This window comes from Suncus etruscus, chromosome 15 (genome assembly GCF_024139225.1).
Source record: "Suncus etruscus isolate mSunEtr1 chromosome 15, mSunEtr1.pri.cur, whole genome shotgun sequence".
NCBI classification, from domain to species: Eukaryota; Metazoa; Chordata; class Mammalia; order Eulipotyphla; family Soricidae; genus Suncus; species Suncus etruscus.
Window position 1 is genome coordinate 54,835,939 of NC_064862.1, and position 7,737 is coordinate 54,843,675.

A 7,737-nucleotide genomic window follows, 5' to 3' on the forward strand; every position below is an offset into this window, starting at 1 on the left:
TGTTTAGCTCTTCATTCAAGGACTTTTGGACTGTCTCCAGTTTGGGGTGATTATGAATCAGGCTGTGATAAACATTTGTGTATCTGTGGATAGGTTTGTGTATAAGTGGAATTTTTGTGCCTCTAGGGCCCTTGAAAAGTAGCATTATGAGGCCATCTTAGAAGGGTAAGTTTGTCTTTATGAGAAACACTTTACCAGCCTGGCCCTGTCACTTTGCATTTCAATTGGTGGCACCATGGAATTTTATTTATTCTTTTTGTTTTTGTTTTTGGGTCACACCGGGCAGTGTTCAGGGGTTACTCCTGGCTCTATGCTCAGAAATAGCTCCTGACAGGCTCAGAAGACCATATGGGATGCTGGGATTCAAACCTCCATCCTTCTGCATGCAAGGCAAACACCTTACCTCCATGCTATCTCTCCGCCCCCCACCATAGAGTTTTTAATTGCTCCACATATTTGCCAGTACTTCTCCAAGTGTTATTTTTAGTTAAAGTCTGATTAAAATAAAAAGCCCAATCTACACGTAGAGCTTGATTTCCTGCACGTGTAGAGAGCTCTGGCTAATCACCACCTATCGTAAGAGAGAGAGGCTGCTGGCATGACACTGTTCTCATTGTCACCCCCAAAGTAGACTCTCTCCAAAGAGAATGACGGTAACTCACTGATTCCTTCTTCCTCATTGTGAACTGCATTAAAGGAATCATACAGAATGCATGTTTTGTGTCTGATTTTTGTGCCTGATTTTTAGGGCTACATGTCATACTGTGAAACACTTTCATTTTGCACCTACAGTCATGAACTCTCCCCGCTCATGATCTATGATGCTGGTCACTGAGGAGAACCTGATTAAGCTGGACCATCTAGATTCATTTCACTAGACTCTGACATTCACACCATGCCAATGCCATGGCACGTGACACCTTTCTAGAATGTAGACCTGTGACTGTGGTGGTTGCTGTGGAGTCCATATGGATCTTTCTTTCTTTGTTCACTCACTATTTCCTACTTTGGGGCCTTTTGGAATCAACTACAATAAACATGTTGTATATGGCTCTGGGTGGACACACACCCTCATTTCAAGGAATGGAAGTGCTGGGGCATAGTTCTTCTCTGTTCTGGCATTAGCACCTCAAAATCATTCCCCATGGTCATTGAACCAACATATGCTTTCAGCATGCAGGTCATAGAAGCTCATGGTGTGTGGAACTAAACACACAAGCTCATGCTGTTTTGTCAGGTTCTTTGTTGTTGTCTTTGGGCCACACCCAGAAGTGCTCAGGGGTGACTCCTGGACTTGTGCTCAGAAATTGCTCCTGGTAGGGTCAGGAGGCCATATGGGGATGCTGGGAATCGAAACCTACCCATTGGGCTATTGCTCTAGCCCCTCCAATGTTCTTATACTCGTCTGCTCTGACTTGTCAGCTTTCTTTTCTAGTTATCTCCCTCTTCCTCAAACACATATAGCCTTACAGTGCCCATCTTCTCTAGGTCCATTTATGTGGCTTCATTACTTAAGTGGCTCAGGGATCACTCCCAGTGGAGTCCAGGGGACCATACGGGCTGCTGAGGATTGAAGCTGGGTCATCTACATGCAAGACAAATGACTGAACCCGGGTCTGTTAGCTAAATGCAAGGTAAGTGCCTTCTCTGCTATGCTATTATTTTGGCCCCAGATATATATGAAGTGGTTTGCCTGTGAGCTGGCAATGGTGAAAACACAGTTACTATCTGGGGCAGGGCCACTGGCTATGGAATATAGGTGGTATTGTGTCTTGTAGAATGTCCACACTGCTTGGTCTCTTTCCATTAGCTGCTAGTAGCACTCTCCCCCAGGTTTTTCCAACCCAAAACATGTTTAGACATTGCCTACTTCTCTCTACTGGCAAGAATTGTCCCTGCTGGGAGCAGGTCAGAGTAAAGCAGGCACTGACTGGAGAGAAACTAGTTCACCCCCACCTCCCAGTAGGAATAACCACAGACCAACCCAAGGACTGCTAGTTCCTGCATTTCCCTTCTTGCTGCATTACCTAGTGGCTTTTTTTGGGGGGTCACACCCGGCAGCGCTCAGGGATTACTCCTGGCTCTTCGCTCAGAAATCACTCCTGGCAGGCTCTGGGGACCATATGGGATGCCGGGATTTGAACCACTGACCTTCTGCATGTGAGGCAAATGCCTTACCTCCATGCTATCTCTCCAGCCCCTTTAGTAGCTTTTTGTCTCAGAGTTTTTCAGTATGAGAGCCGGCCAGGTAGGATTCTCAGTGATCCCTAATGGGACAAGACCCCAGGGATGGAGGAGGCCTGGTTAGAGAGCAGGACTGAGAGTGGTTCTTCTGTTGGTAGAGAGAAAAATAGCGAGTGGTGTAGCGGGGCTGCTAAAATGGGCTGAGATGGGCCCCAGTTGATCAGGCTTGGGGAGACAGAAGCAGATTGAGGGGGAATCTGGAGCTCCTTCCTGCCCAGGTATTGGAGAGACTGTCCTTTCCTGAGCCCTGAGTTTAGATTTGCTTCAATTTCTGAAGTTCTTTCTACTGCAGATGTTCTTCCTCCCAGGCTCATGATTGCAGTTGGCCCCTCACCATCTCTTGGGGAGTGGTCTAATCTCATTTCTGATCACCCCACATTTTGTTACAAGTCTTCATCCCCAGAAACAATGTTGACTAGGTTCTGAACCCTCCATGTGCATCACTTTATGGGCTAGAGGAATATATAAGTCTCTTCCTATTGCCATGTGTAGCTACTCAGTGCCGAGGTGGGTGTGGTTTGAACCTGAGCTGTTGTCCAGGCCAAGTCTGCCCATGACGCAGCACTCAATCTCTTTCATGGACTGGGCCTTGGGTACTGAATTTGGGGTCTCTGCAAAGCTGAAAGAAGTTCTTGATCTCTGGAAGGTAGAGGAGCAGTGGAAGGTGAGGTATTAGGGGATTAGAAAGCAAGAGAAAATGAACTTGAACTTTATCCCAAAGGGCACTACCAGTAATTCTGAGAGGATATGGCAACATCTGGTTTTAGGGTGTCTTTGATTTGGTGATTTCATTATAATCCCAGCTTTTTGTTGGATTGGGTTTTGGTCATACTCAGCAATACTCAGTGATCCCTCTTGGCAGTACTTGGTGAGCTACATGGGGTGCCAGGAATTGAACCCAGGTTGGTTGTGTGCAAGTCAAGGCAAGGCAAGGCAAGGCAAGCATTCTCACCACTGTCTCCGCTTTCTTGTTCCTGATTCCCATTGTCAGTGGAATTGATTACCCAGTGGCTCTCCTTAACTGAATGAGTTAAATAGCCACTAAATCAGTCACATCTTCAATCAACTAATTCATCCATGAGTTAATGAAATAATTAGGTGTTGTGCATCTAAAACATGCAAGACACTGTTCTAAGTGTTGGAATGGAGGGCACCATTTCTCTTTTAAAGCAGAGTATTTTCCTTTAGATGCCTGATATAGGGGGGAAGAAAGAGCATGAATATGTGGTGATATGTACTAGGAAACAGAGAAACCTGGGAAGGGAGTGGGACTTCTGTGGAACTCACAGAATTAAGCCAGGTGAGGGAGAAGTTCTCACAAAGAGGGTATATGTGAAGCTATGTCCAAAGGTAATAAGGGGAAACTGCAGGCACACAGGATCTCCTGGCATTTTTGATCTGTTGGGAAAGGACAAAGAGGGCAGTGGGGTTGGAGTTTTGTGATGTTCAGTGCAAAGTCAGAGGGGGAAGTGCTAACAGAAAGAGCCACCGATAGAACTTTATGGAAATCACAAGGAGGTTGTCCAGGGCATGGACTGTCAGCCAGAGCAGCTGCTGCCAACTGGCTGATGTTAATTACACACATCTCCAGCTCCAGTTCTCAGCAAGGAAGCTTAACTTAGATTAAGTCTTTGATTTATACAAGGTTTGTGTCCCATATGCTTAAGAATATGGCTTGATTTAACTGTTGAATCTATAAATAGACCATCTAGTTGGAGGTTTTCTTTTAATCTTTCAATTAGACCCGAGGACATAAAGTCTCTTTTCAGAGGACTGGACACTCCTACACATCTCCCCAGATGAGAGCTCTGAAAGAGGAAAGGAACCATAAATGTCCTAGATGTGAGCAAGTCTAGAGATGAACAGTCAGTCCATTCAAGGACTATTTTCTCAAGTCCTGCATGCTAGGCTGGTGCTTTTCTGAATATTGGAGACCATAAATAAAGTAGACCAAAATCTTTTTTTGTTTAATGATTTTTTGTGGGTGGGGGAACCAAGTTTAGGGTTCATTCCTGTCTCTGTACTCAAGAATCACTCCCAATGAGATTCAAAGGAACTATGGAGTACCAGAGATTGAACCTGGTCAGCCAGATGCTAGGTAAGTCCCCGACCCACTGAACAGTGACCCCAACATGGAGACACATTTATTTTTGTGTGTGTGCATTGAATCACCTTTGTATTTTTAAATTTATTTTAATTTTTTTATTCAAACATCATGGTTAGAAGGTTGTTCATAATACAGTGGTTTATTTTCCACAGATAAAGTTGTTCATGATGGAGTTACAGTCATGCAATTCACAACAATCTTTACCGGTGCACATTTCCTGCCACCAATGTCACTAGTTTTCTCTCATCCTCCCTGATGCCCTCTTCCCTTTCTGTCTCTGGGACATACATTTTCCTTCTCTTTCTTTTTCCCTTATTTTCTTGTTTAGACACTTTGGTTTGCAATGCAGAGCACAGTTCCCACCACCAATGTCCCCAGTTTCTCTCCCAACCATCCTTCCCTGCCTGCCTCTGGTACAGGCATTTTACTTTTCTCTCTCTCTCTCTCTCTCTCTCTCTCTCTCTCTCTCTCTCTCTCTCTCTCTCTTCTTTTTTGATACTTTAGTTTGCAGTATTGCTAATTATACTACTGCTAATTAAGGGGTATTATATATATCACACTGTTGCTAATTAAGGGGTATTATATATATCACTTTCAGCTCCCAGTTCTTGTCTAGAATGTCCAATTCCAAACATTACTGTCACTGTGGACCATTCACTACCCTTTTTTTCAGCTATAAATATTTAAAAAAATTTATATCTTTATTTAAACACCTTAATTACAAACATGATTATATTTGGGTTTTAGTCATATAAAGAGCACCCACCTTCACCAGTGCAACATTCCCATCACCAGTGCCCTAAATCTCCCTCCTCCCTACCCCCCTCTTGTATTTGAGAAAGGCTTTCTATTTCCCTCATTCATTCACATTGTTATGATAGTTGTCAGTGTAGTTATTTCTCTAACTGCACTCACCACTCTTTGTGAGCTTCATATCATAAGCTGGATCTTCCAGCCCTCATCTCTATTGTCTCTGAAAATTATTACAAAAATATCTTTTATTTTTCTTAAAATCTATAGATGAGTGAGACTATTTTGTGTCTATCTCTCTTCCTCTGATTTATTTCACTCAGCATAATAGATTCCATGTACATCCATGTATAGGAAAATTTTATGACTTCATCTCTCCTCATGGCTGCATAATATTCCATTGTGTACATATATGTACCGCAGTTTCTTTAGCCATTCATCTGTTGAAGGGCATCTTGGTTGTTTCCAGAGTCTGGCTATTGTAAATTGTGCTGCAATGAATATAGGTATGAGGAAGGGATTTTTATGTTGTGTTTTTGTGTTTCTAGGGTTTATCCCTAGGAGTGGTATAGCTGGATCATATGGGAGCTCAATTTCCAGGTTTTGAGGAATCTCCATATTGTTTTCCATAAAGGCTGGACTAAATGGCATTCCCACCAGCAGCCATCACTATTCTTTTTTTTTTTTTGAACAGATACTACGAAAAATATGGAATGCTTCACGAATTTGTGTGTCATCCTTGCGCAGGGGCCATGCTAATCTTCTCTGTATCGTTCCAATTTTAGTATATGTGCCGCCGAAGCAAGCACCATCATCACTATTCTTAATGCATTCACCACTTTTCATGGCAAGCTTCCTGCCATAGACTGGTCCTCCTGATCCTTTTCTCTATTGCCTCTGTGTATTATCATCATACTATTATTTTTATTATACCCAAAATATTTCTTATACCCAAAAAATAAAGATTATTCTATTTCTCTCCCTCTGACTCATTTCACTCAGCATAATAATCTCCATGTCCATTTATGTATAAACAAATTTCATGACTTTATTTTTCCTAACAGCTGATTAGTATTTGTCTATCATGGTAGACAAACACTACCAGTTTTTTTTTTAGCCACTCATTTATTCTTAACTTGGGTTATTTCCAGATTTTGGCTATTGTAAATAGTGCTGCGACAAATATAGGAATGCAGAGGGCTTTTCTGCTTGGTGTTTTTGGGTTCCTAGGGTATATTCATTTCTAGGAACAAAGACATATTTCTGAACCCAGTTAGATTTACCATCTTGGAGACCCTAACCATGGCTTCAGAAAGGGCCTGGTGGCTGCACCACCCAGTCTTAGGGACCCTCGCTCTGCTTTCTTTGGTGATTGCTGGAGGAAAGAAGTTCCAGGGGTAACACCCCACACTTAGGAAGTACTATGATTAGATATTGCTACAATGGCTATTGATATTTTACCTTTAATTTCCATTAGTATGAATGATTTTTACCTATTAGGATAAATGGAGAGAAGACTTTACTCTGTCAGTGTTTGCTTTGTGATCAACTCTCCCCTGCTCACAGGCTGTGTGTGGTCTTGGAAATGAATGACATTCTCTGAACTTGAAGAAATATGCTCTCTTCTCCAGATGAAATACAGGATTCATGTCTGAAAAAGACGACCCAGAGTAGATAAATTGAAATCTACAATGTGGCTTCCTGATCCCTGCGTGAGACTGCTGAGGAAGACTCCAGTGAACTTAATTCCATCAAGGACTTAATCCCATCAAGGACTTAATTCCATCAAGGTTCGCCTGGGCAGGTAGGAGGTCCCAGCCCAGAAGGCGGGTACCATTTCCTGCCTGGTGCCTTTAAAAACCTCTGCATCCCTCCTTTTTTGGCTTCCTGATCTCTGCAGGAGACTACTAAGGAAGATCCCAGTGAACTTAATCCCATAAGGAGCATGGCAGCTCTGCTTTGCTCCACTGCTGCAGGCATCTCCTAGCCCATGAAATTCACCATGACACACAATAAAAACTCCACTACAAGTATGTCAATAGGGAAACATTGCATGCACAGAGACTGAAGATGGCAGCTCTGATGACCCAGAAAGTACCTACTACATAGTCAACCTCTCAGACAAGGAGTTTAGAGTACTAATATGGAGGATGCTCATACACCTCAAATAAAGAATAGATCAAGCTGAAGAGAACACATCCAGAAAACTCCACACTTAAATAACGTGACTGAAAAACTTAGTAGATAAAATGAAATCTACAATATGAAATCTGCAAAATGTCTCCCTGTTTCTCCCAATCTGAGTCCAGAAACGTGGTACCTATTATAATAGGTCCTCAGTTTTTGTTATGAGTGACTGATGGATTGTCAGCTCTCCTGTAAGTTTGATGCAAAATGCGACCATCTTTCCTTCCTTTATGTACTGCTTCAAAGAAGGGAGGCCCGCTACAATCAATATATTTATAAAACACATGATTGGCTCCATTCAGGCATCTGATGGTTGCTAACTAATTATGAAGTGACGCTCTAGTCTCATCATTCCAGACTTACCCTCTTGAACTAAAAATTTTAGCATCTGGATTCTGTCCTTCAAAACTTTCCCTGGTTGTTTTTTCAAGTGAAGAAAAAAAGCCAAG

At 42.5% G+C, this 7,737-nt stretch overlaps 1 non-coding gene across 1 annotated transcript; it reads right to left on the minus strand.

The window, feature by feature from the left end:
* Window positions 1-5,803: 5,803 nt before the first annotated feature.
* Window positions 5,804-5,910, minus strand: LOC126031549 (U6 spliceosomal RNA). Its single transcript, XR_007503382.1, has one exon. It is a non-coding gene; the product is annotated as a U6 spliceosomal RNA (small nuclear RNA).
* Window positions 5,911-7,737: the final 1,827 nt, after the last annotated feature.